Source organism: Neophocaena asiaeorientalis, unplaced genomic scaffold, assembly GCF_003031525.2.
Source record: "Neophocaena asiaeorientalis asiaeorientalis breed wild unplaced genomic scaffold, Neophocaena_asiaeorientalis_V1.1 scaffold131, whole genome shotgun sequence".
NCBI lineage: Eukaryota > Metazoa > Chordata > Mammalia > Artiodactyla > Phocoenidae > Neophocaena > Neophocaena asiaeorientalis.
In genome coordinates this window covers 1,227,727-1,253,940 of record NW_020173201.1, presented here as the reverse complement: position 1 = coordinate 1,253,940, position 26,214 = coordinate 1,227,727, and the positions used below count along the sequence as shown (strand labels likewise).

At 43.1% G+C, this 26,214-nt stretch overlaps 1 long non-coding RNA gene across 6 annotated transcripts in view; it reads left to right on the top strand.

The window, feature by feature from the left end:
- Window positions 1-18,485: 18,485 nt before the first annotated feature.
- LOC112399585 (uncharacterized) overlaps window positions 18,486-26,214 on the top strand; it is a 443,663-nt gene continuing 435,934 nt past the window's right edge. For all 6 annotated transcript variants that reach the window (XR_003003259.1, XR_003003260.1, XR_003003255.1 and 3 more), the window contains exon 1: window positions 18,486-18,854. This is a non-coding gene — a long non-coding RNA (uncharacterized LOC112399585). The remainder of the gene's footprint in view (window positions 18,855-26,214) is intronic.

Sequence of the window (26,214 nt, the reverse complement as noted above, 5' to 3'; positions counted from 1 at the left end):
ATTTCTATGGGCCACATGCATTTTTATTTTCACACACGTTATCCTAGGGATTTGAAAACATCAGTTCTTCGAGTTGTCTTTTCACAATTTTTGCTGTTTCTTTGTACCACCTCCACTATGACTCACTTAATTAAAAAAAAATGATTCACTATTTTTATTTAGCCTTGCTTAAGCCACAAAGTCCATGAAAACACTGGGTCTAATGGGATACTCACACATTAAATAATTCCAAAACAATTAAAGCAAAACGTCTTCACTACATAATAATACTACAAGGACTGTGCTTTGGAAAACCCTACTTGAGATCCAAATAGGTGTGAAAAAACTCGAACATGGTCACTGAGCTGTTTTGTCTCTTTCCACTAGGCCACATTGCCTCAAAACCTGGCACCGAGGAGCAGAGCTTACAGAGTCCCTGATACCGTACTCTCCATCAGGACAGAGACCAAGCCTGTAGTGCTCACCACTATATGGTAGGCACACTACAATTATGTGTAGAAACAATATAACAGGAAACTGCAAGCACGTGTACACAGAAGAACGTGCACACCCACAGCTGAACTTAAAGTTAGTGGCTGGCAGTGTTTCGATTCATTCTTGCTTTCCGCATAGTTTCCTCAGACTTTACTTAATGGGATGATGTTAGTTTTCCATCACCCCCAGCCATGGCCTCAACTGTGAACCTCTGCAAGCTGCCACTGCAGCCGGCCCCTGGCTTGTTGCTTCCTTCGCCACCTCATTTGGGGCTGTTCCACAGCTGCTCTGCCCACTCATATCTGCCACATGGCTGTGAAGCACTTCCCAGTCTACGGGGCATGAGAAATGCTTCATCATTCTCCCCAAGCCTTTTGCTGCTCGCTATGGCCAGTCACAAGAGCATCTGTCTCTGAGAATCTTTGAAGTGTCTTCACAGAAGAAAACAATTGCTCTGAAGTGATAGCCCAGGCAGGAAATGAGGCCATGGCAATGTCACTCCAGGGCACCAGAGCAGCTCCAAATTCCCTTTCTCCTTCTTTCTCTCAGCCCTTACCTTTCCCTCGAAAAGAAGGAGAACACTGAAATTATTTAATAACTTTGTTCACCATTCAGTGTCACTTCACATGACATCTGGACTGCGCCCACAGCAGACACTTGTAAATTGGAGGTAGGTTGTAACAGGATTTATTCAGCGGGGTGCTGTGTCTCTGCCCTTCATCGAAGAAGTGTGTTCTTCAGGAATTGGCAGATTGCGGGAGAGGTTGCCTGGCATAAGAGGTGAAAACTCTCTTTGACACTTTTTGCTTTCCCACCTCAAGCACAAATGGAGAGAGGAAATGGGGAGGGGGACCAAGTGGGAGGCCACAGCCTCTACTAGGAACAACATGCATGGCCTTCGAGGTCAGAAAGAGTAGAATTCAGGACTTCCCTGGTGGCGCAGTGGTTAAGAATCCACCTGCCAATGCAGGGGACACGGGTTCGAGCCCTGGTCCGGGAAGATCCCACATGCCACGGAGCAACTAAACCCGTGCGCCATAGCTACTGAGCCTGCTCTCTAGAGCCCGTGAGACACAACTACTGAGCCCACGTGCCACAACTACTGAAGCCCGCGTGCCTAGAGCCCGTGCTCTGCAACAAGAGAAGCCACCACAATGAGAGGCCCGTGCACCACAATGAAGAGCTCATCTCAACTAGAGAAAGTCCGCGTGCAGCAACGAAGACCCAATGCAGCCATAAATAAATAAATAAATGAAAATATTGAATTAAAAAAAGAGTAGAGTTAAAATCCCAGTCCTGCTGATGGTTGTTAGCTTATAGAATCTTGAGATATTTACTTTCCTTTTCTTACCTCAGTGTACTGCACATAGTGGGCCCTCAGGAATTTTAGTTCCCTTTTCCTTTCTGCTAAACATCTCTGCATCATCTGTGACCAAGTTATTCTGGTATCATTCTCTCCTTCATTAATGTTTATGATGTCTTCTAATGCTATAAACTACTGAGACAAGACAGACACATATGAAGTGACCTCAAAATCTTTATGAAGCTGTGGGTCCAAATGCACTGCTTGATAGAGCTTAAAGTCTGTTGTGTTTAAGAGGGGATTCCAAGCACTGGAAGGGATGCTCAGCTTAAAGGTCTTGGACACGCCTTCCCGCTTAGAGATTCTGTAGTTTGGTGGTCTTCGATCTTACATCATAGATAATGTATTCATATAATTTACTGTCCAAAGTAGGAAACTTCTGAGAGCGAAAGAGGCTCCTATTAAAATTTACAACTGGACAGCAGGTGTAAATTAGAACCGTTTCAGGCAAGTGGGGTGTATTTTTACGCTAATTAGGGTGCATACTTTTAGCCCCAAGCTCTGTGTGTTGTGAGCCTTCATACAGTACTTATCTGGCTGCCACTCGTTTTGAATCACGTCAGTTTTGTTTCCTCTTCAGCCAAGGACTCCCGTTATGTAGGTAAGGACCTTCCGGAAAGCTAAAGATGCGTGGCACAGTGCACGTGTAGATAACACATCAGATGTACATAAGGAGACACATGAAAGGCAGAGGGTGAGCCAGTCCAGGACCCAGATAATCCTTTAGCTCTCTCACCGCACCCCACCCCACCGGCCCCCGCAGGCGGGCCTGCCGCCTCCATGATGACCAGCTGTGGAGGGAAGTAACAGGCTGGGGCAAGGCCAGCCAGATGTGACTCCCAGAAAACCCAGGTCAACTCTGACATCTGTTCATGGTCTCAGTGGCTGGCTCTGATGCTCCAGACTCATGGGCATGAAAATTAAAGGGCGAACTTTCATCACCGTGGTCCTCAGGTACCAAGTGAGCCTTACTTGTCTCTGGGAGCCAGGATGCTGCAGCAGGTAGCTTCAACTTACAAAGAGCGCTGCCTAGTGAGGGCCAGGGACCTAGGAGACAGGTGCAGAAGCACAGACAGTGAGCTTGGAAGGGCCCTTGGGGATGCTGGGGGGTGAAGAGGAAGGAGCTTTGGGCTTCTAATCAGTAGATCTGGGTTTTCTTCTCTGCTACCGAGGAACCTCAGTGTTCTCACCTGGAAATTGAGGGTAACCTTCCTACTGTGTCTACAGTCTGGGGTCATCGGGAGATAGAATGAGGTAATGGACATGGAAGTAGCTTACAAACCATAAATCCCTATACAAATGCCAGGTGGCATCCTAATTGGAGATCCTCAGTTCAAACCCCCAAGTTTACAGATGAAAATCTGGGGTCTAGCGAGGTCAGCTGTCTGGCTCAGTGTGGGTGAGTCCCTCTATGGAGATGGACGTGGATGGCCTGCGTGTGATGCAGGGAGGAGTGGGCTGAGAAGGTAACACTTAAGAAAAACAGAAAGCCAGGGACCAGTCAGGGAGGCAAAATCACTTGCAAGGATCTTAATTTCAATTTGTGCTGGATGAGCTGAGAATGATGCTGTGGTGACTTCTTTTCAGGCAGCGGGATCCTCACAGCTTTTATTCCTCATTGTCATGGACGCTGACTGGAGTTGATTTCATCTGAAGCTTCTCATCCTGAGGCTTTGAGGCTAGAGCTGATTACACTAGTAATCCGGCTAGGCCAGCTCTTATGAAAAATTCTCCTTTGGCCTGACCGCCCTGCCCTGACACAGGCGATGGGGGCCCGGTCAGCTTGGAAAAGACTATGAGGGCCAGAGATCATCTATCTTAAGTAGGAGAAGGTTGAGGCAGGTTAGCAGAGTGCTTAATATCGTAGACTCTGGAGCCAGACTGCCAGGGGAAGAATCCCAGTTTTGCTACTCACCAGCTGTGCCGCCTTGAGCAAGTTACCTCATCTTTCTGTGCCTCAGTTTTCTCATCTGTAGAATGAGAATATGAATGGTATCCATATCACAGAGTTGATGTGAAGCTTAAGCAAGTTAATACTTTTAAAATGCTTAGCAAAGTATCTGGCACGCATTCAACTCGATTTACCTGTTTAGTAAATAAAAATAAAATAGATAAGAGTGTAAAAGAAGGACATGATAGAGAGGTCATGAGGAGTGGGCTTTGTCATCAGACAGACCTGCATTTGAATTCTAATTCCACAACCTTTTTCTATCAACATTTATATCTTTCTAATTATAAGAGGCATGTGTGTTTAGAGTAGAAAATTTAGAAAATACAGAAAGCCAGCAGGAAGTAAATAAAAACCAACTCTAATTCCAGCACATGGAGATGGTCATGTGATGGTCAAGTATCACTGTTGGTAGTGATATTTCAATTGGAGTTTGGGTCTGGTGCTGGTGGCTTGTTGGTTTCTATCCTTCCTCCTCAGTTTCTAAATTCTTCAGGGAGAGATCCAGGAACCACTTGAGGGCAAGGAACGATAAATGCCTAGTAAGTAAAATAGTTTTTAACAATGATGAGACAGACCCTTGATATGTAATTCAGAGCCCTTAATCTACACAATTTTTACAGTTCTCTGTTCCCGACTTTTAGGAGCTCAGTGTTCTAGTGATACAGCATGCCAAGCATTTAGATTGAAACTCATAAATTTCTTCTTCCAACTTCCCTGCTATAATTACTTGGCCGCCCACATTATTGTTGCCAACTGCCAAGTGTGGCCGGTGAGTGACAGGTAGATTATTTGTGCCGGATGTGGGTCACACTTTTGCTTGGTCTGAGCTTTTTTGTTTAATGCTCCATGAGAAGGCCATAGATGGGGAGCAGAGTAGGGGTAATAGGAGAAGTCTACTGGGCGATGATTTGGCAGCTCAAAGAAAGTTGTAAATTAGGCTGTCAAAAGGGAAATTTCTGGCAAACTCAGTGAACAAACACAAGGTGTGAGGTGGTCAGCACTTGTAATAAGCTAACTTTCTCTCTCACGGGTGGTTTCCTCTTGTTGGTCTTTTGGTGAAGTGGTTAGATGTGTTAACTATCACCCAAACAGAATCTGAATGGCTTTGGGGTTGGGGATATGGTGGTGGCTAGCAGTGGTAGAGAGGACGGGTACAAACGTACACATCCACAGTCAGAGCAGCATTCCATGTGCTTTAGAGATTGGTTAATGGCGTAACCAAATGTATTCCTGGGGACTATCAATGAACAGTGGCACAGCCACTAAGTTTCCTTGTCATTTTAGTGACTTCGGTTGGACAGTCCTCAATAATCTGCTCTGTGTGCTTTCAAAGTCAGGGGAGGGGAGGGCCTATAATATAAAATTATGACATTAATATTATAGAAACTTTAGGGAGGTTTCCTCTCTCTTCTCCAATTTAGTGGACAAAAAAAAAAAAAAAGCCTTGGTATGTATGCTCAATCCAATTGTACAAATTAACTTCTTTATTGGAACCATCTTCTTTGGTCAATGTGACAGCAATTCACACTGATGACAGACTTAGAAATGGGTCTATCTTTCCCACTAAGGCCTGTGTCAATACGGCCAGTAGCTGCTATAATTAGGGTGACCAAACATTCTGGTTTGCCCAGGGCTGTCTTGGTTGATTATCCCTAAATTATATGGGTCCCCCAACACGAATGAAATCAAGGAGGAGCCTCCCAACAGACAGGCCTGCTTCCCTTTTCATAGTGTTGCTTTGCTCAGAACAATTTCCAATGCCTCTGTCTAAAAGACTCTGGACGCTGGGGTCACAGTTTGACTTCTTTCATTCTCCAGCAATATTCCTTCCTAAGCTTTGTTTCAGCAGCAGAATCTACTTTTTCAGATTAAACGTTAGACAGAAGCTCCAATGTTTAAAACAGAAAAAGGTGGAGGCTTTCTTGGTTAAAGTGAGGGTAGCGAGCTGATACCCACACATTTGGCTTCTCTCTCTCTCTTTCCTTCTGGTGTGGGTCTCTGTTGAATCTCATAGCTTTGTGAAACATAGATTAAATCTACTGCTAGAGCATATGCTACCAACAATTTAAAGTGCTGTCACTTTTTAGGTTGAATACTTTTGTTCCCTAGTCAAGTTAGGTTAGCAATACTGTATGTATTTAAGGTTGGCACAAGTTAAGGATCATCAGGCTCTGTAAAAATATTATCCCAGGGTTCAGCCTCAGTTCTAAGTTAGGCTACTCCTGTGGCCTTGATTCTTCAAACCAATCAAATCTTGACCACTACCTTTTTGTTTTTAATTTTTTTTTTTTTTTGGAGTATAATGGCTTTATAATGTTGTGCTAGCTTCTACTGTACATCAAATGTTGTTCTGTCACAGAATGTTGCTGAGGAATGACCACACCAACCGTAGTTCCTGGTAATTCCCTGATCTCACCTGTCCTCTTTGGGGGCCCTTCAGCTTAATTCTGGCTTTATGGCTCTTGCTCTGTAACCTTATCCTTTGTTCATGATTTGAAATGCTATTCCAGCAGACTTATTTTATCTTCATCCTTTCAAATCTTGAGCAGACCATCCTGGGTCCTCTCTTTTGTTAACTCCCCAGTTTATTTTAAAGTTCTGTGTAGTTTTAAAAATGCACAAAACCTACCAAACACATCAATGCATTAAAAACCTTCAATCATTAATCCCATGAGTCTCTCTCAGCCTTACCAGCTTCATTATTTTAGACATCCTAGCCAAATACAGAATTTCATCAGAATTAGCCACATATGTACTATTCCACACCTATGTTTCAACCACAGTTGATTCACCAGCCTGACAACCCCTATCAATTCTCAGTGATTCTGGGGAGCGGGTTATTCTTCTTGGCACACAGACCCAGATGTTGAGGTTAGAATTCAATAGTAAGCTGGTCTCCCCAGGATGTCATTAATAGCATTTACTTACTGAAACATTAAAGGATATTGTCATAATATAGCAATTTCACTCAAAATGGCCTCGTGTCCCAGCCATTGTGACTGCCACATTTTAAAACTCTAGTGCCCTTGGTGGGGTTGAGGGGAGGGACCCGATCAGGAATGGATGCCTTTGTTTATTTGTTTATCCAAAAATATTTGGAATGAAGTGGAATTTTCTTGACAGCTAAATTGAGGTACTAGTAATTATTTCTGGATAATTGGAAATATTCAAAAGAAAGTTTTGTTTACTCAATTATTATTTGCTCAGGACATTTATGGAAAAGAGTCATTTATACTTTGAAGAAAGTATGCATTTATATGTGTTGCCCATTGTATACAGAAAGTTGGCTTGAATTTTAAAAAAGGATAATTTTTATATATTTAATACATTTTTACCATACAATTCCTCAGACTCACACTTATATACTTTTGTAAGGGGGAAACATCACATAATTTCAACTTAAACCATAGAACAGAGTAGCTCGACCTTGGCACTATTGACATTTTGGGCCAGATTATTCTTTGCTGTGGGGCTGACCTGTGCATTGCGGGGCTTAACGACAGCTCTACCTTCCACCCATTAGATGCCAGTTTCACCTTCTCCTTAACTCAGCTGTGATCACCAAAAGTGTTTTCAGATATTGTCAAATGTCCTTTGTAGAGCAAAATCATCCCTAGTTGAGAACCTCTGCCATAGAGAAATGAGAAAATAAAGAGGAAATGTTGGAGATGGAGTGGTCCATGGTACTATAGTGACTTCACATCCTGTCCCCATGCATCAGCAACGATGAAGATGAAGTGTTGGCTGGCTTGCTGAACAGGGCTACATGGAGCTATGAGGGATTTCTTCCAGCTAACCTGGGACCTCTCCCAAGTTTCTTCCTTTACAAATTCACTCCTTATGGAAAATAGGCAGAGTTAAAGATATTAAGTAGCTGGTATTATTTTTCTTTTAATAATTCAGAATATATCAGTTGGCTCCTTAACAAACCAGTCTAGAGCTCAGTGGCTGAAATAGACATTTATCATGGCTCACGCATAGGCTTGGCTGGGGTTCAGCTGGTCTAGGCTGGACTTGACAGGGCAGTTCTGCTTCTCCATGTAGGTCTATGGGTCACCTGGGTTGCGGCAGCTGACCGAGCTCTGCTCCATGTCTCTCTCATTGTCTTCCTGAGGCCAGTAGGCTACTTGGGACATACTCATCTCATGAGCATGAACAGATGAGCAGAAACGCATGAGGCCTCTGAAGGCCTATGCTCAGCACACCATCACTTCTGATTCGTTCTATAGGCCAAAGAAAGTCACATGGCTGAACCCAAAGTCCATGGGAGGGAAGATATACTTGCTCCTCTGTGGGAAGAACATGGCAAAAGGCACATGAGTACAGGGAGGGGTGAGGAATTGGGGTTAATGACACAGTCTATCAAATCCTTATTTTTAGAGTAATAGTTTTGCTCCTATATAATTTCTGAACTGAGCCCCTTTATTTTGCTGGACACCTCTGTAATGAGAGAATAAAATCACAGGACCATTTCAAGAATGGAATCATCTGGTAGGGAAGAGTGGGCCAAACAAACTATCTGAAAAATTATTTTCATTTCAGTGAGCTCAATCTTGCATGAATTAAGAAACAATATATTTCTGTGGTTTTAGAAAATGGAAAGAGCTGGATTTGTCTGACATGGAGACCGAGAGGGAAGGTATTTTCAAAGATGTTTGTGAGACTAAGATGCAAAAACACTGATTTTTAAGGATTGGCAGATTGCAGATGTGTTGGCCAGAGGAATGTGGAGCGAAAATCTCTGGAATGTTTTAGCAACCTTTTAAATTTATTGCCAGGAAATGTGTGCTGTTTGTCTTCCCTGCATCTTTTCAAAAGATCTCTTGTAGATCCAGTCAAGTCTCGTCCAGGTAGGGAGGTTTGGAAACAGTGATAAGTGAAAGGTGTTTTCTACAGCTGCGCCTTGCTCCGGTCTGACCAAACACCGTTAATATGTAACCTGAATCTGACCACTTCTTTTATGTTTACATTTGGTTTCAGTATTATTTTTAACCGGTGAAAGAGCTGTTCAAAGTCATCTTTTTTTCTTGGCTGTTACCCATAATCTCTCAAGGCTCGGTAGCAGAATAGCCATAAGTCACGTCAGGGAGATCTGAGTCTGGCAGAATTAAAAATCACTTACCTTATTACACATGTGAATGTACTAAAGATGGATAGGTCGGTCTGTGCAAGGATAAGACATTATACCAGAGACAACTTTTAGCTGCTTATGCTGAGACCACAGATTTAGGGGATCATCGTCTACACGCTTGGCACAATCCATCAAAGAGGGGTGTGTACCACACATCTATTAGAAGGGCTGAGACAAAACAAAATAAAACAAAACCAAAATGCCGACAATGACAAGTGCTGCAGAGCATACAGAGCAACGAGAACTCTCAAATACCGTTGTTGGGAATGCCAAATGGTTCAGCCACTTGGGAAAACAAGTTTGCCGTTTCTTATTTAGTTAAGCATATGCTTACCATAAGACCCAGAAATCCCACTCTGAGGTAGTTACCCAAAAGAAATGAAAGCTATCTTCACACTGGAACTTCCATGTGAATGTTTATAGTGGCTTTATTTGCAGTCACCAACTATCTTTCAATTGGTGAGTGAGTAAACAAATGGTGGGTCATCCATATAATGGAGAGTTACTCAGCAATAAAAAGAAATGAGTTGCTGATAAATGTAATAATGTGGTGAAATATCAAATGCATTATATTGAGTGAAAGAGGCTAGACTCAAAAAGCTATAGCTGTATGATTCCATTCATATGACATTCTGGGGGGCTTCCCTGGTGGCGCAGTGGTTGAGAGTCCGCCTGCCGATGCAGGCGATGCGGGTTCGTGCCCCGGTCCGGGAAGATCCCACGTGCCGCGGAGCGGCTGGGCCCGTGAGCCATGGCTGCTGAGCCTGCGCGTCCGGAGCCTGTGCTCTGCAATGGGAGAGGCCACGACAGTGAGAAGCCCGCGTACAGCAAAGAAAAACAAAAACAAAAACAAAAACATATGACATTCTGGAAAAAGGCACACCTATAGGGACAGAGAATAGATTAGTGGTTGCCAGGGGCTAGAGGTAGGGGCTATCTATAAAGGGGCATATGGGGAAATTAGGGGGGTGACGGAACTTTTCTATATCTTGATTGTGGTCATGATTATAAGACTGTCTACCTATGTCTAAACTCATAGAACCACGCTCTAAAAAGCGTGAATTTATACCCCAATATGCCCGACTTTTAATAAAGTGTATAGCTTATTGTCCCCCAGAATCTTCTCTTTATATATTTGTCAATGTAACATACGTGTTGGGGTAACCACCCAACTCACATCTGCTTCTTTGGAAACAGCATCCTGCCCCCCAGTCCCTGCTGAAGGGTAGGCTTAGCCTATGCTTCTTCCGGTTGATTCCACACCTTGACCCCACTTGATAGGACCATGGGTGGACATCTACGCCAAACTAAAACAGTAACATGCTCTCTTTTGAGACTTTGCTCTAAAAGACATGGAAACCACAGTCCAGAGGGTGTAGATTTTGGCTTGCATATATGTTTTATTTGGCTCGCACAATGTTTAAAGCAATTGAATTAATTGCCAACATTAAAAAATGGGAGATTTCACATAAAAATCCAGATTTCCGGCTTCTCTTTAAGAAATGGGAGGATCCGGTAGAATGGCCCCAAATTCCTGCCTGGAGACAATGGCTGGAGCAGCGATGGCTTGCCCCCTTCCCACCAGCATGCCTCTCCATCTGCACAGGGCCTTCCACTCCCGGGGAGTGGGCAGGGGGGCAACGGAAGCTGTGATTGTCTTGTTAGTTTGCTGGTATAGTAGTGTTCAGGGAAATATAAACCATTTCTTGTACCTTCTCTTTCTATCAAAAATGGAGAGCAAAAGGTAAGACCATGTTTTATGAAAACCAACAATGAACATACTGCTTTGTGACAGTAACGATGACTCTAAGTGGCTTATTGTAAGCAAACCAAATGTGTCTGAACTGAAAGAACACAAATGAAGATTCCTTTCTGAAAACAAACTTGTGGTTACCAAAGGGGATAGCGGCAGGGGCAGGGGGATGGGGAGATAAATGAGGAGTTTGGGATTAACAGATACACACTACTATGTATAAAATAGATAAACAACAAGGACCTACTGTAGAGCACAGGGAACTATGTTCAATATGTTGTTAATAATCTCTAATGGAAAAGAATCTGAAAAAGAATATCTATACATGTAGAACTGAATCACTTTGCTGTACACCTGAAACTAACATAACATTGTAAATCAGCTATACCTCAATTTTTTTAAATGGTTAAAAAAAGAATAGGATTGTCTTACATTACACACACACACACACACACTCACACTCACACACAGATTCCTTTCTAAAACAAACATGGCTCTCGACGCCCATCCACATTACCTGCGTGACCCCTGTAGGCATTTGAGTTTGCACAACCCTCCCAGTCCAATGGTTGAGGACTAGAGCGCTAAGATTGCCTAAAGTTGAAGATAACTCGGCACCTTGAGATGTTCACCGATGTGCAAACTGGTGTCACTGGAGAGGGAAACTGAGAGCCTTACAAAGAAGTAGTTCTGCAGAAATTTGTGTGTGTGTGTGTATTAGAGAGAGAGAGAGAATGAGATTGAGAAAGGGACAGATGTTTAGGGGAGAGCGCAAGTGAATTTCTTTCAGTCACTTACAGTAAAGAAATTCGGATTATAACCCAAGTCCCCCAGACAGTGCTTCTCAAACTTTAATGTACACATGAATCTCAGCGGAGCTTGTCAAAATGCTCGTTCCTACTCAGTAGGTCTGGAGTGAGGCCTGAGATTCTGCATTTCTAACAAGATGGCAGATAATGGCAATGCTGCTGACCAGCAGACCACGTTTTGAGCAGTAAGGCTCCAAACCACACAGTCTACAAAGAAACAGTAAAAATTCACCAGCCTAAACTTTGTTTTTCAACCATTTCTTCTCCATTGAAGCAGTACGTGGTAAAATCTATTTTTTGTCATTTACCTAAGACAATTACTCCTCTTGAACAAGGAAGGGGCTATTTCAGAGGTAGTGGAGGCTGGCCCTCCGGGAAGAGAGAATAATTTTTGTGATTAAATGGCTGGCATCTTCAGAGAAGCAAGCTGGGTGAGCAGCCCCACAAAGTGACTGTGCGTCTGGCCTTCTTAGTCTTGATGGCTTTGTTCTGTGGCCTTAGGCAAATCACCACTCTGCTTTCTCACCAGTCAAAAAAACGAAGTGAGATTTTGACCTTGTAGACGATTGTGAAAGATTTAATTAGCATTTGTGAAAGCTTGCAAGATCCATGGAGGAAAGGTACTTCAGGCGAACAAAGTAATTTATAGTCGCTATCGTCATTTCATTACCGGTTTCGCTGATATGCCAGGCCAGCTCAGTCTCAAAGAGGCTGTCTCCACAATCTACAACTCCCTCATGGTCGAAAATACTGCAGTGAGGAACATTACAGCTATCTGTGGGAGAAGATAAATCCTGCTTCTTTTCCGCAGTGCTTGGTGTAACGCGGGTGTCTACCATTTCACATTTTAGTATGATAATTTTTTCATGTAAAGAAGGAAGATCCTCTTTTCAATTGTCTCCTCCTTCCAAATATGGGCCACGGTGATGTCTGTTTAAAACTTATGGGCTCTGGTTTGAAAGGAATATGTTCTTTCATTTTTCTTTCTCTAAATCAGCAGTCTAGAGAAACGGTGTCCAAAAGAAATAGAATGCAGGCTACGTATGCAATTTAAACATTTCTAAACAGCCACCCTGAAGAGAGAAATCGAGTCCGATAAAATTAATTTTTAAAATGCTTTTTATTTGATCTAATCTTTCTAAAATATTTTTTCAGTATGTAATTAGTATACAAATTATTAATGAGAAATTTCACCGTTTTGGGGTACTATCTTTGAACTTCGGTATCTGTTGCACTTCAAATGAGATGTTAAATTTTCATTAAGGAATACTTAATCCATGTTTAGACTTCCTAAAATTTATAGTTAAAAGAGTAGTTTCATCTACCCAAGTTATTACAAACATACTGAAATTTTTTCAGATAACAGTTTTAAATTTAAATATCAGTTATAGAATAAAATAACACTTAAAAATCAGTTCCTTGTCCCATGGACCAAATTTTAAGGGCTCGCTAGTCACATGTGGCCTGTGGCTAGGCTGTATCCGACAGGGCAGGGCTAGACCCACCAGTGAGGGCAGCCATTGCCCTGGGATTGCAGAGGTCCTATTCCCACGCCTACCACCAGCAGTGCATGTGTCCTTTGTTGATGGAGTTGCCTCCTAGCTGACAAGCCCTGTGAATGAAGGCCTTCCCTCCAACAATACACATTTTTTGCCCTCCACTTTTAAGAGGATCGCTGTTTACAGCCCATCTGTCTCTCAGAATGACCCACATTCCCCAGAGGGACCTTGCAGAGATTTGAACTGGGCGCCCCTGGACTAAAACAGCGTCTATCCACCCAGGCATGACTCCACTTATCCATTCAACAAATATTTATGAAGCCGGTTTCTATGACCAGCCCTGCTAAGCTCTGGGGACTGCTTCAGCCATGAGAAAGGACGACAGGGTCACAGCCCTCATGAACCTTAGTGTCTAGGAGTGGTAGACATTTAGTGGACTCACACAAATATTGAGTTACTAACAATATGACATCTGTGAAGGAAAGCAGAGGTCTCCATGAGCCCCTTAGGGAACCTAATCTAGTCTGGAGGTGCAGGAAATCTTCCTTAAGAAAATGACGTCTCCGTTGGGCCCCGAAGGGATCAGGCTGTGAAGATCTGGGAGCAGGGCCTATTCTTGGCAGAAAAGACAGTGTCTTCAAGAGAGAGGCAGAAAGTCAGGGTGGCTGGAGAGAGGTGACCCAGAAAGGATGCACAGATGAGTACAGGCCAGATCGGAAGGGCCTGGAGATCCTGGAGGAGGACCCTAGTCTTTGTCCTAAGAGCAACAGGGAGGTCACCTAAACGTTGTAAGAGGAATGACTTGGTCAGATTCAGGTCCTTCCCCCTGTTTTTTTTTTGAGACTGAATGAGTATTCCTTTATTTATTTATGCTACTAGAATGACTATCATTTATTACAGGTTACATAATTTTTTGTTGATCCGTTTTCATTTTTATTCTTATTAAAAAAAATTTTTTTTTGTTTTTATACGGTTTTTAAAGAGGCTCACTCAAACTTTATTCATTCCACAAAACATCACTGAGCACCTAATAAGGATCAGGAAACGATCTAGATGCTGGGATGCAGCAAAAACTAAACTGATTAAAGCTAAGCAAGTAAATAAAAGAGTAGATCTTAAATGTTCTCACCACAAAAAAAGAAATGGTAATTATGTGACGGGATGGAGGTGTTAACTAATGCTATGCTGGTAATCATTTGCTGTGTATAAGTGTATCACATCAACATGCTTTATACCTTAAATGTACACAATGTTATATGTCAATTACATCTCCATAAAGCTGGAAAAAACCCAAACAATCAAGCAAATAAACCACCACCACCAACAAAAAAACTCCATCTAAAAGGAGCTTTTATTCCAGTAAGGGGAGACTGACAATAAACAAAGTAAGTTATAAAATACATAGTATGTTTGATGATAGCAGAAAATAAAGCAGGAAAATGAGATGGGAATGTTTAGGACAGTCAGAGAGGGCCTTGAGGATGGCATTTGAGCAGAGACCTGAAGGAAGTGAAGGGACAAATGATGGGGAAATCTGTGGAGACGGCATTTCAGGCAGAGGAAATAGTAAGTGCCAAGGCCCTGGGCAGGAGTGTACCTAGAGTGTTCAAGGAAAAGCAGAGAGGTCAGTGTGGCTGGAGATGGGGTTGGAGAGATAGCCGGAGGCTTACAGGGCCTTGCACTCCCTGTTAGACCTCTGGCTTTTTCCCTGAATAACATGAAAAACCACTGGAAGTTTCTTAGCAGAGGGGGAGCATTTTTCAGGACCAGTGGTATGGAAAACAGATTGTACAAACACAAGGACAGAACAGTCAGGAGGCCATCGCAATCATGCCTGTGAGTGATGGTGTAGCTTAGACAAGGGGAGCAGGGGAGGTGATGAGAAGCACTTGAACTCTACATATATTTTGTGGAAGAGTCAAATGGATTTGCTGGTGGATTGGATGAAGAAAGTCAATTATTTGAAGTCATTTTTTTCTCCCTACCTACAAGTTATCATAGTCATTTTCAGGCCTAGATAGAAAGGTACCTAGGATATTTATTACCCTTGATTAGATACTTCTTATCTTCTTTTAAATAATATTTTAACTTCTCAAATTATATGAGGAAACCATTATTTTATCCTTCTTATAAAAGGTCATATAGTGCAAAACGAACACTCCCACTTACCACACCACAGTTGTCCTTTTCCAAGAAAGAGATAATCTCTATTATGTTTGACTTTTTTATGCATTCACGTATAAAAAATTTATAGCTTTATTCTTTTAAGAAAAATGGGATCATACCATTCACATTGATTTCTGCTTAATATGCCTTGCAGATCTTTCCAAATTAGTAACCTAGAGATCCACTTCATTCTTTTAAATAACTTAGGAGTCCCCTAGAAATGTATCTGACTCATTTCTCTCCTTTCCCCTAATCACTGTCTAAATTAGGGGATCAAAGCAGGCAGGCATCCACGCATATGCCCTAGTCAGAGTCTCTCCTTCCACAAAATATCCACGAGTTGACATTTTAAGGTTGAGAGAATGAGCCCAGCATGCAGAGCCGATCTGTTTGAAATGTCTTAGAGGGGATCACAGTTGCCTTGAATCACTTTAGTTTGAAAGTACTTTTGCTGGGGAAAATGCTTGGGGCATTTTGTGCCACTGGTTTACCAACACCTCACTCACTAGCATTCATGGTTACAGAGAGTTCAAGAGCCCAGGGCAGTGGGTTGCCCTGGCCTTATATGGTACGCAAACCTCCCAAACCAAAACGGAAGCATCTGACTCAACAAGAATAAGTGATGTTAATGGCTGAAAAGATTTCTCCACATGTGTATGCGTCTTTTCCAATTATTACAATGTTGCATTTTATTATTTATTGCATAGGTGATGCCTGAAGGTTGTAGGAAAATTAGAACAAAATACAGAAAAAGACTAGATAGGAATGACCAGAAAGCTTCTACCTAAAGATACTATTTTGCTGTTTACAAGAGGATTGGAAATTGGGTTGGCTGTGACATATCTTATTTACGTAGCTGCCACAGTACAAACCACTAACTTTGCTTGGTTCTTCTGCCCATGTGCAGGGATATGTCATGAGGAGGTGGGAGGGAGCACAAACATATCCTGTTGGAAAACCAACTCCTGCTTTCCGTCACCGGGGTCTCTTCATAAGGAAGCTATGTTACAGTGCTAGAGGCAGTTGGACCAGTTGACAATGGTTTCCAGTGGTTGGGACAATGCTTAAAATTCAGCAGCTACCCTTCACTCTGCTATTCTGACCCTCTGTAGAGGCACCTGGAACACAATCATGCCTTTCTCTGGAGTTTGTTCACCTGTTTTAAATTAATGACAGGGACCTAGCCCTTCAGCTCAGCATCAATGAACAATAGCAGAGAAAGGAAATGAGAAGGATCTGCCCAGCTGGGTGGGTCCCTCCAGGATATTAAGCCAGCTGGGAAGGTGGAGTTGGGCCATAAGCTATGTTGGGACTCAGTCCTTCCCCACACAGCTGGGATGGGTGTTTGCCGTGACGCCAGGGGCTGTTCTGCTGAGCTGGGACATGATGGCTGGACACACCAGCCTGGAATAAAGGGAGAAGGACTCATGCATATTTTGCCAACAGGGCGATGGATGCGTGAACTGTCCTAGCTGCTGAATGAAATTCAGTCCTTTAGCCTTCTACCTTTCATGCAGATAACTAGGCTTCTTCTTGCTTTGAGGGGGCAAAAGGCTTTTGTTTCTATAATTGCGGTCAATAACATTTATTAAATGTAGGAATAGTATTATAAGATGGGGTTTAAAGAGATTGGACAGAGTCTTTGCCCTCCAAAAACCCTCATAATCCAGTGGCAGGGACAAAATGTAAGCGAGGAATAGTATTACCAGGCGGCAAGGGCTGAGCGCTACCTGAACGGAATATACATGTTAGTGGTGGTCAGAGGAAGGAGGCATCTCCATGTACTAGAGTGGACACGACATAAAAGCTTCAGGAAAGAGGTAGCATTTGGCTTGGGACCTAAAGGAAGTCCAGGGGTTAGAGAAATGGAGACGAGAGTTGGGAGGGAATGCCAGGCAGTGGGAGATGGCTCGGGTAAAGGCTCTGCGGGTGCAGGGCAGATGTGCAAGAAGTAATGCTGGTGAATATCACAAAGAGAAAGTCAAAAGCATGAGTGTGTGGGGAAAAGGGAAGAAAAGTGAGAGACATTGCAAGGTTGTGAAGAGAGATTCTTGAAGGAAAGATGCCATTGACTACAGCGGGGATTTCTGGAAGGGTGATTAGTTTTAGGGAAATGATGACTTTGAGACTTGCCCAGTTGAAGGATGAGAATAGAGATGAAGGTGATCGTCTAGCTCCAGAGGGCAGTCAGAGCTGGAGAGAGTATGCGGAAATCACATTCAAGCCTCATTAGCGCGATCGGACTGAATGAGGTCTCCAAAGATGCAGCAGCCGGAAGCCGTCATCTCAGTCTTGCTTACGCTCACGTGTTGGGTGAAAGGAGGAGTGGATGTAGCAAAAGACGTGGGCTAATGGCCCCGGTGATAAGACTATCATTAGAAGGTTCACAACAGAAAGGGGAGAAGAGAATGTCAAGAAAATGGAGCCCTGTTCCCGCCTTGACTGCCACAGACAAGCCAAGAATGAACCCTGAGAATAACCTACTGCATATGGCGGTTAGAAGTCATGGCCGACTCCTGAGAAACCGATTGTGATCAGGTCGGCTTGGCGGGTGCTTGGAGTGGGTGGTGATGAAATAAATACAGTGAGGATAAACCAGTGGTTTTAAAACTTGGCTGAACAGCCTCATCATTTGGAGGAAACCTGAAAAATACAAATTCCTCTGCCCCACGTCAGACCTTGTGAGTCAATCTTTAGTGGTTGTGCCTATGAAACTGAGTTTCCACAGGTGGCTCAAACGAAGCCAATCCACAGAGCAGCATTCGTGAATCACTGGTTAAAGATGAGAAAATTAAAGATTAAGGATTAAAGATGAGAAATTAGATGTACTTGAGGGTAGGGTAGGGCTGAGGAAGTCTTCCTGGTAGTTTTTTCCCCCTTAATTTTACTTTTAGAATAGAGGAGATCTGAGCTCTTTTTCCAGGTCATGGGGGAAATAATCTGATTGAAGATACAAGAGAGATGGAAGATAGGAGATAGTCAAGTGTCCCCAGCTATAGGAAATAGGAGCGGGTCCTCCGAGGCAGGTGGGTGTAGGGCACCCTGGGAGGGGATAGCAAGGTGGAGGAGGTGGAGAGTCAAGGGAATATTCGAGGACGTGAAAGGCAACCCCTGCTTTCTTTTCTTTTCTTTTTTTTTTTTTTTTTTTTTTTGCGGTACGTGGTCCTCTTACTGTTGTGGCCTCTCCCGTTGCGGAGCACAGGCTCCGGACGCGCAGGCTCAGCGGCCATAGCTCACAGGCCCAGCCACACTGCGGCATGTGGGATCCTCCCAGACCGGGGCACGAACCCGTGTCCCCTGCATCGGCAGGCGGACTCTCAACCACTGCGCCACCAGGGAAGCCCAACCCCTGCTTTTTAAAACTGATTCCAAATCAAGCTCGGTGTATTCTTCAGAGATTGACTCAATTCGCCTAAGAACCTTGTTGAGTCCTTCCTAGCACCGTGTTGAACAAATTACATGGCACTTTCGTCATGCCAGCTACACCCAGGAAATGCAGGTTATGAAAGCTTAGAATTATGAAATGACACAAGTTGTGCAGTTCAACGTGAGCTTATCTTTTGAAAGTTTCTATTTCACAGCTCCTGAGGGGCTGCACTCTACATGACCTGTAATACCGAGGCTTTAGGAGACCGGCTCTAAGAGGAAGAATTGACCAAGTTACCTGTTGCAACTCCAGGCGACAGCGTCTGAGAGTCCAGTATGGGGGTAAGAAGGGGAGACTGTGGGTGCCGTGCCCGCAGAGCTTGTTGAAAATGGGTTCTCAGCTTTGTGGCAGGAAGCACTAGGTCACATATCACACCTCACACCTTTCTCTCGCCGGCTGCCTGGGCTCCGTGTGAAATCTGGGTCTGTAATCTTCTCTTTCTGCCTTTTTTCTCCCCGCTACCCAGTGTCAGCACAGTCCAACTGTCATTTGCAGATTATCTCTGCATGGTGTGGCGCACGTCTCTAGTGTTCTTATAATAGCAATGAACTTAGTGGTGCAGGTAGTGAATAGCAACACTCTTTTGAACTCGTCGTGTGCATTTTATCTAGTACCTCCCTTTGAAATTTGTCTTGGGTACATTTCTATTTTGACATCCTATTACAATGAAATAATTCTTTCTGATTGTGAAAGACAATACAAACATTATGACCAATAGTAGTGCTCACTGTATACCAGACACTGCCTCAAACATTTTAGGTATTTCCATGCACGTTAACCTCACAACAACACTGTGATGTAGTCATTCAGATTCCCATTTTACAGATGAAGGAATTGAGGCTCAGAGGAGTGAGACATGCTGCTCCAAAATCACATAGCTAGTGAGTGGTGGGGCAGGGATTCCAACCCACATCCATCTGACACCAACGCCAGAGCTCTTCAATCGTAAATGATGAAATAGATTGAAACGTAGTTAACTAGAAGGGGAAGGCATCCTTGAGAGTTAAAGCTATTTGTTCTGGGTGCTCCCTGATTTTTTCAGCACAATATTGGCTGGGCATTCTTTAAACATTCTCAGCCGAAACGCCTGCTTAAAGGACTCAGACACTTCACCTGAATCTTCCATGTGCTGGTCAGGTTTAGAAAAGCCAGTTGGATGAACCCCTGGAAGCCTGTAGTACCTTCCGTAAGCTCATAGAACATCAGAGTGAGGCAGACGCCAACCCTGATGTATCTCAGAGTTGGTGGACAAGGAGGCCGTTCATTCGTTTGAGAAACCGTGCCCATAGAGTGCACCTCTGCATGCCATTCCTGTGTTTACGTAACGGAAACAGAAGTGTGGAAGCATCCAGTCCCAGGAGGGAACGTTCACAGGAGACAAAGAGGACTGGGGGGGCGGGCAGTGGGGCGTGACCGCCTGTAACAGATGGAACAGGGCCCTAACCCAGACAGCGAGGTGAGTGGGAGGTGTTAGCTCCTGTGAACTGGAGTTTACCCCTTGACTGACATGGACGAAATCCACAGATGGCAGACTTTCAGGATTCGGGGTAGGAGAAAGGTGCATTCCTATGATGCTCGTACAGGGTGCCAGTGTCTGCGATTTCTTTCTGACATTAGAGAAAAGTGTGACAGGGGCGTTGCCCCATCAGCCGCCTTGTGAAGCCCTGATTAGCAGCTCAGAAAGAGCTGGGGACTGACCGTCAGGCTGACCTTGACTGGAGCTCCTCCCCACAATTCACTGGCTGAGTGATTTAGGCAAGTATTTACCCCTCTGACCCCTTATAAAGCTGGAGATAGTACCTAACTTTCTGGGTTGTTGGGAGAATTATGGAGCCAATGGATGTTCCATCAAATATCAACATCACTTCTGGCAAATGCTCAGGAGATAGCACTGTTCTATGTCAGTGGTTCTCAACCCAGGGTGATTTTGCCCTCCAGAGCACATTTGGCAATATCTGGGGACATTTTCGATTGTCACCAGTGGGAGGAGGATGCATCAGCATTGACTGGGTAGAGGCCCAGGAGGCTGCCAAATGTCCTACATGCACAGGACAGGTCCACAACGAAGAATTATCCTACCCAACTGTCATAGAGACAAAGTGGAAAAACTCTGTTCTATGTTATGGTAACGCCCATAATCCTCATAGGAACCCCATGAAGTGGTACTATTATTATTCCTCTATTTTACATAGGGGAATATTGGAGAGATTTAATGCCTTGGAAGTGAAATGACTTGCCCAAGCACAGGTAGCTAGTAAGAGCTGGGATTTGAACCGAGCCAGTCCAGCTCCAGGGTTCTCACATTTAACCGCTTATCTTAGGTTGCCTTCTGCTGCAGTGGGTCAAAAGCGGCGAAGGTAGGCGATCTAGAAGCTTCCCTTTCCCCTATGCTAGTGATTCTTAAACTCCAGCAAGCATCAGAATGACTTGTTGGGCAAATTAGAATGCAGTTCCCTGGACCCTATGCCCAGGCCACCCTGACGTAGATGTTTTTTGAGGCACGAGGCTCTACACCAGCCCTTGGGAAAGCTTTCACATAGAGTACCAGCATGATACCAGCCGTAAAATCTTGTTTTCTGAATCTCAGTTTTTCACGAAATACTGTGTGAAGTGCTTAACATAATTTTAGGATGTTGTCCAAGGGAAAAATTTTAATGCAAAAGCTTTTGAACCCGAATCCACTGATTCACTCACAGGTATTTACTGAGCACTGCTCTGTGCCAGGCACTGTTCTGTGGACACAAAGATAAATATGACCCTATCAGGTCCCTTTCTTATTCAGTGGTCCTCAGCTCTTTATTTCATCACAAGCTGGCCTCCTGTCCCATCCCCACATTTCCCTACACAGCCTCTCAGCTCTGTTCATTGCCCACTGTCCCCACTTTCTCATTGCTGTCTCTGTAGCTTTGTCGTGCTCTACTGTACTCGAGGCCTCCTCTCTCTCTAATCCACATATCTAACTCCTATTCATCCTTCAAAACCCAGATCAAATCTCATTTCCTTAGTGAAGGCTTCCCTAACCATCCTACTTCAGGACAATTTCTTCTCTCACATAGTCTCACAGTATTTTAAGTCACCATTATTTTTGGAACTGCTACTTCGTATACACATATGGATTCATTTTTATGCATGCCTGGTAGGGGAAAAAAGGTTGCAATCTGGAACAGTTTATTGTAAAGGATTTAGTCACTCTGGGCGGCATGGTAGATGTAGACGCAGAATAGGCATCGGTTTGCCAAATGTAGTTTAAAATTCCTGCGGGTGGATCTTAGAGCCCAGATCTGCCGGCTGTGTGCCTGGCTTACCCACTTGGACCAAGTGCTGCTGCTCAGAATGGCCAAAACCCACAGAGGCCCCAGTTAGTATCTGTGTCTGGCACTAATTCCAAGAATTTCTGGATTTGTCCTTCAGTGATTCTTCCCAGAGTTGTCAGCTAAAGAGAAAGAGGAATACTTTAGCAATAGCTAATGTTTATTGAGTGCTTACTATGTGCTGGTCATTGTGTTCAATGCTTTATTTGCATCGTCTTGTTCAACCCTCACAGTAACCACGTAAGGTAGGAGCTATCTCCTCCATGTTACATGTGAAGAAACGGAGGCTAAGAGAGATTTAGTAACTTGCCCAAGTTCACACAGCTGGTAGCAGCTGTAGTCAGTGGAATTCAGGCCTTTCTGTTTTTATTCTTAACTTTTAACCCTTCTATGCAATCCAGTGTTGGGTGTAAAAACTATTAAGGCCACCCAAGGCTTCCCAATTTTTAGATGAATGCTGGGACTCATAACCTTTGTCGTCTAAAAAGCTTTGTATTGAAATAAGGATTATTTAAGAACCAATGCAGTTCCAACTGAAAAGATGTTTTGTCATATTCAGTAAAAGAAGATTTAAAATAACTGCTGCTTGGTCATACTCCCATTCTATCCTGAAAGCCCAGCTCTGGACAACTGGGAAGATAGGGTGTAAAAGGGCACATGCATTACAATGTTTTCTAGGAAAACTGGTGGGTGAAAGACTTCCTGAGAAATTTCACACTGGAAAGGAATACTCTGCTCTGCTATATTTAAAGGCAGATAATGAAATCTTTTCTTCTGGGCACATGTTCCTTGCCCTGTGTTTATAGTTGTCACTAGTTCAGGTGGCCTGAAATGCCTGATGTTGGAAATACTGGCCATTTCAGATTCCCCATTGGTCAGGAAGGGTGAGGAACGTCTCCTAATCTTATAAAAAGCAGAGTCAGAGAACTTAGAAAGATGCAGTTTGTACCCATTACCAGAGGGACAGATTTTATGGTTTTTAGTGTCAATTTGAATAAGCAACTTTGATGGGGATAGCGGTTGCATAATTTAAAAAAACTGTTTTTGTTTTGTTTTATAAAAATCCAGATTTTGAGAGGCATGCGTAGCTGAGATGAAGTGAGCTAACATTTTGGTCCAGAAAGAAATGCAGAAAAGAAGTTCTTGGTGATTCTGAATATTAAGTCTTTGCTTTGGAGTCAGTTGTAATTTTTATGTCAGTTCTTATTAAAGTAACAGCAGACACATACATAATGAAACTTTATTAAATGTGAATGAGTCCCTGAGAGAATCACTAGTGATAAGAAGAACAAAAAATGCTTCCCTGGTGGCGCAGTGGTTGAGAGTCCACCTGCCAATGCAGGGTACACGGGTTCGTGCCCCGGTCCGGGAAGATCCCACATGCCGCGGAGTGGCTGGGCCCATGAGCCATGGCCGCTGAGCCTGCGCGTCTGGAGCCTGTGCTCTGCAATGGGAGAGGCCACAACAGTGAGAGGCCCGCGTACCGAAAAAAAAAAAAAAAAAAGCTTCACTGTACCAGCTTTTAAAATCTCCAATGCTTAAATTCTTCTAGTCTCTCAAAAGTCAGCTTCCCCCAGAAGAATGCCTCCCATTTAAAATTTTTCTTATTAATGTGAAATATCAAGTCATTTTTACGTTTGAAATATTTTTTCATTTAAAAAATTGACTAAACCTCATCCTTCACATATTTTCACAGTTAAGATACTTATGATTATGTTGGGAAAGTGTAATTTTGATTATGCTTCCTTCAGAATTTGCTAATGTGAAAAAAGCATTTTAAAAAAAGATACAAGATTTAGCACTTCCCTGGTGGCACAGTGGTTTAGAATCCACCTGCCAATGCAGGGCACATGGGTTCGAGCCCTGGTCTGGGAAGATCCCACATGCTGCAGAGCAACTAAGCCCATGCACCACAACTACTGAGCCTGCGCTCCAGGGCCTTCAAGCCACAACTACTGAGCCCCCGTGCCACAACTACTGAGGCCTACGCACCTAGAGCCCGTGCTCTGCAACAAGAGAAGCCACTGCAATGAAAAGCCCGCTCACCACAACAAAGAGTAACCCCCGCTCATCGCAACTAGAGAAAACCTGTGTGCAGCGACGAAGACCCAACGCAGCCAAAAAAAAAAAAAAAAAAAAAAAAAAGATTTAATGAGAGGTCATTTTTTTTTCTGTTCCTCAGAAGATCAAAGCAAAATGGAATAGAATGCCATTCTTCCCTAACTTGGGTTTGGTGTTAAACAGTGCTTCTTTGCTACCTTCTTGCATACTGTTCAGTACAAGGATGTTATTTTGGAATACGTGACATAAGGGCTGCACCAATTAAGAATTACTTCTGTTTGCTAGTAACAAAGATCTAGCTACAGTGCTTAAACATATAAGCATGTGATTCTCTTAAACAAAAGCACAGAGGTAGGGCAGTCTTTGCTTAGTACAGCAACTCCACAGTGCCATCAGAAAACCAGGTTCATTCTGTCTTTCTGCCCCACCACCCTTAGTTTGTGACTTCTACTGTTAAGGACTCCTCATGATTTAAGAAGGCTGCTGAAGCTCCAGTCATTACATATGAGTTCTTATCAGGAAATAAGGGAGGACTTCTTGAAAATCTTATTAATGACTTTTACTTATATCCCATTGGCCACCCCGAGCTGATATATAATATAACGTAATATAATGTGATGTAATGTGATGTAACGTAATTTTTCAGATTAGGCATATTACCCAAGATTCAGTTAGTAAGAAATATAGAAATAATGAGTTACCACCAGCAATCCCTGCCACAACATCTGCGTTTTAGTCTGGCTATTATCCAGCTAGACTATATTGCAACAACAAAGTAACCTTCACATCTTGGTGACCTGTAACAAAGACATCTTCCTCACTCTTACAAAGCCTGATCCAAGTCCAGTGACTCTGAAGTGTAGCTCTCCTCCATGTGATGACTGCTTCCTTTTATGGCCCCTTCTTCTTAGCATGTGGCTTTGGGGATGCTGAGATAAGGGGACGTATAACTGAAGGATCTCACAAGGGCTTTTCACTGTTGGAGCACGGAAGTGACACATGTCACTTCTGCTTACTGTCTTATGGCCAAAACTAGTCATAACGCAATGCGGCTAGGACTACCGTCTTCCTAATACCCAGGAAGGATTCTATGATGATGACTTTGTCTATGCAATTCAGTCCTATTCCCAAACTAAGCCAGTTGGGTTCAGTAGGTCCTAAAGCAATACAATAGCCTGTTTTTCAGTAGCCATTTATCAAGTGGTTACTGTGTGCCAAAGCATGGTGTCACATGCTCAAGGTACAGATAGGAAAAAAGACACAAATCCTCTTTCAAAGAACTTACTGACTAATAAAAAAGACATACACACTTGTAGAATAATAATTGCAATAATAAAAGTAAAAACCAGGTGCTCTGGGAATTAAAAGTTGGGAGGATTCCTTCTAGTTGATGCCCAGGGAAAGGTTTTTGGAGGAAGTAATATTTAAATGAGGCCATGAAAGATAAGTAGAATTAACCTAGGTGATGTGGTCCAGTCAACAGTATCTCCCTCAAGGAGTTTTCTGAATTAGTAGGAATGTTAGGCAGTAATTTCAGTGTTGCCAGTGTCTAGCTATTTGATCTTGGATAAGTTTTTCCATTCTGTAAGATGAGAGAGTCGCATAAAATGGTCTCTGTTGTTTCTTTCACATCTAATAGTCTGCGATTCTCCATTTCTTAAACCAACATTCTAAAAGCCTAATGATGTGGTTGTGGAACACACAGCCAGTGAAAACTTCAAAGCAGAAGTACAGTCAATGCTCACTGACATACTTGGAAAACAGAGAAAAATAGAAGACAAAAAATCTAAATATCAGGTATTAATTGTAATATCAATCTCATTCTCTTGTTTTATTGCAACTTCTCCCAGGATTTTTGATGCACAGGTTTAAAGATTTTGTGTTGCTTTTTTCTTTTGAATATAGTCGCCAAAAAGAACATGGGCTATATTATAGCAGTCTTTATTCTCTGAGTATGCTACCACAAGCATTTTTTCCATGTTATTTCAAATTCTTTAGAAACATGAGAAAATAGGATAAAAATGATATTTAGGTCCATTTCTGTGCCTCCTTCTGATAAACTACTTAAAGGCCAAGTTTCCCTCGTGTGCTAGTGAAGCTTAGTGAAAATGAAATAATATTGTAGTAAGTTTAAACTTGTGGTAGCAGGCATTGGGTTGTTTTCATTATAGTTTGTTCATTAAAAGTTATAGCTCACATTTGTTGGACATGAACAACACAGCAGTAACTCTAGCAAGTGCTTTGCAAAGGCTATTGACTCATTGCTTCC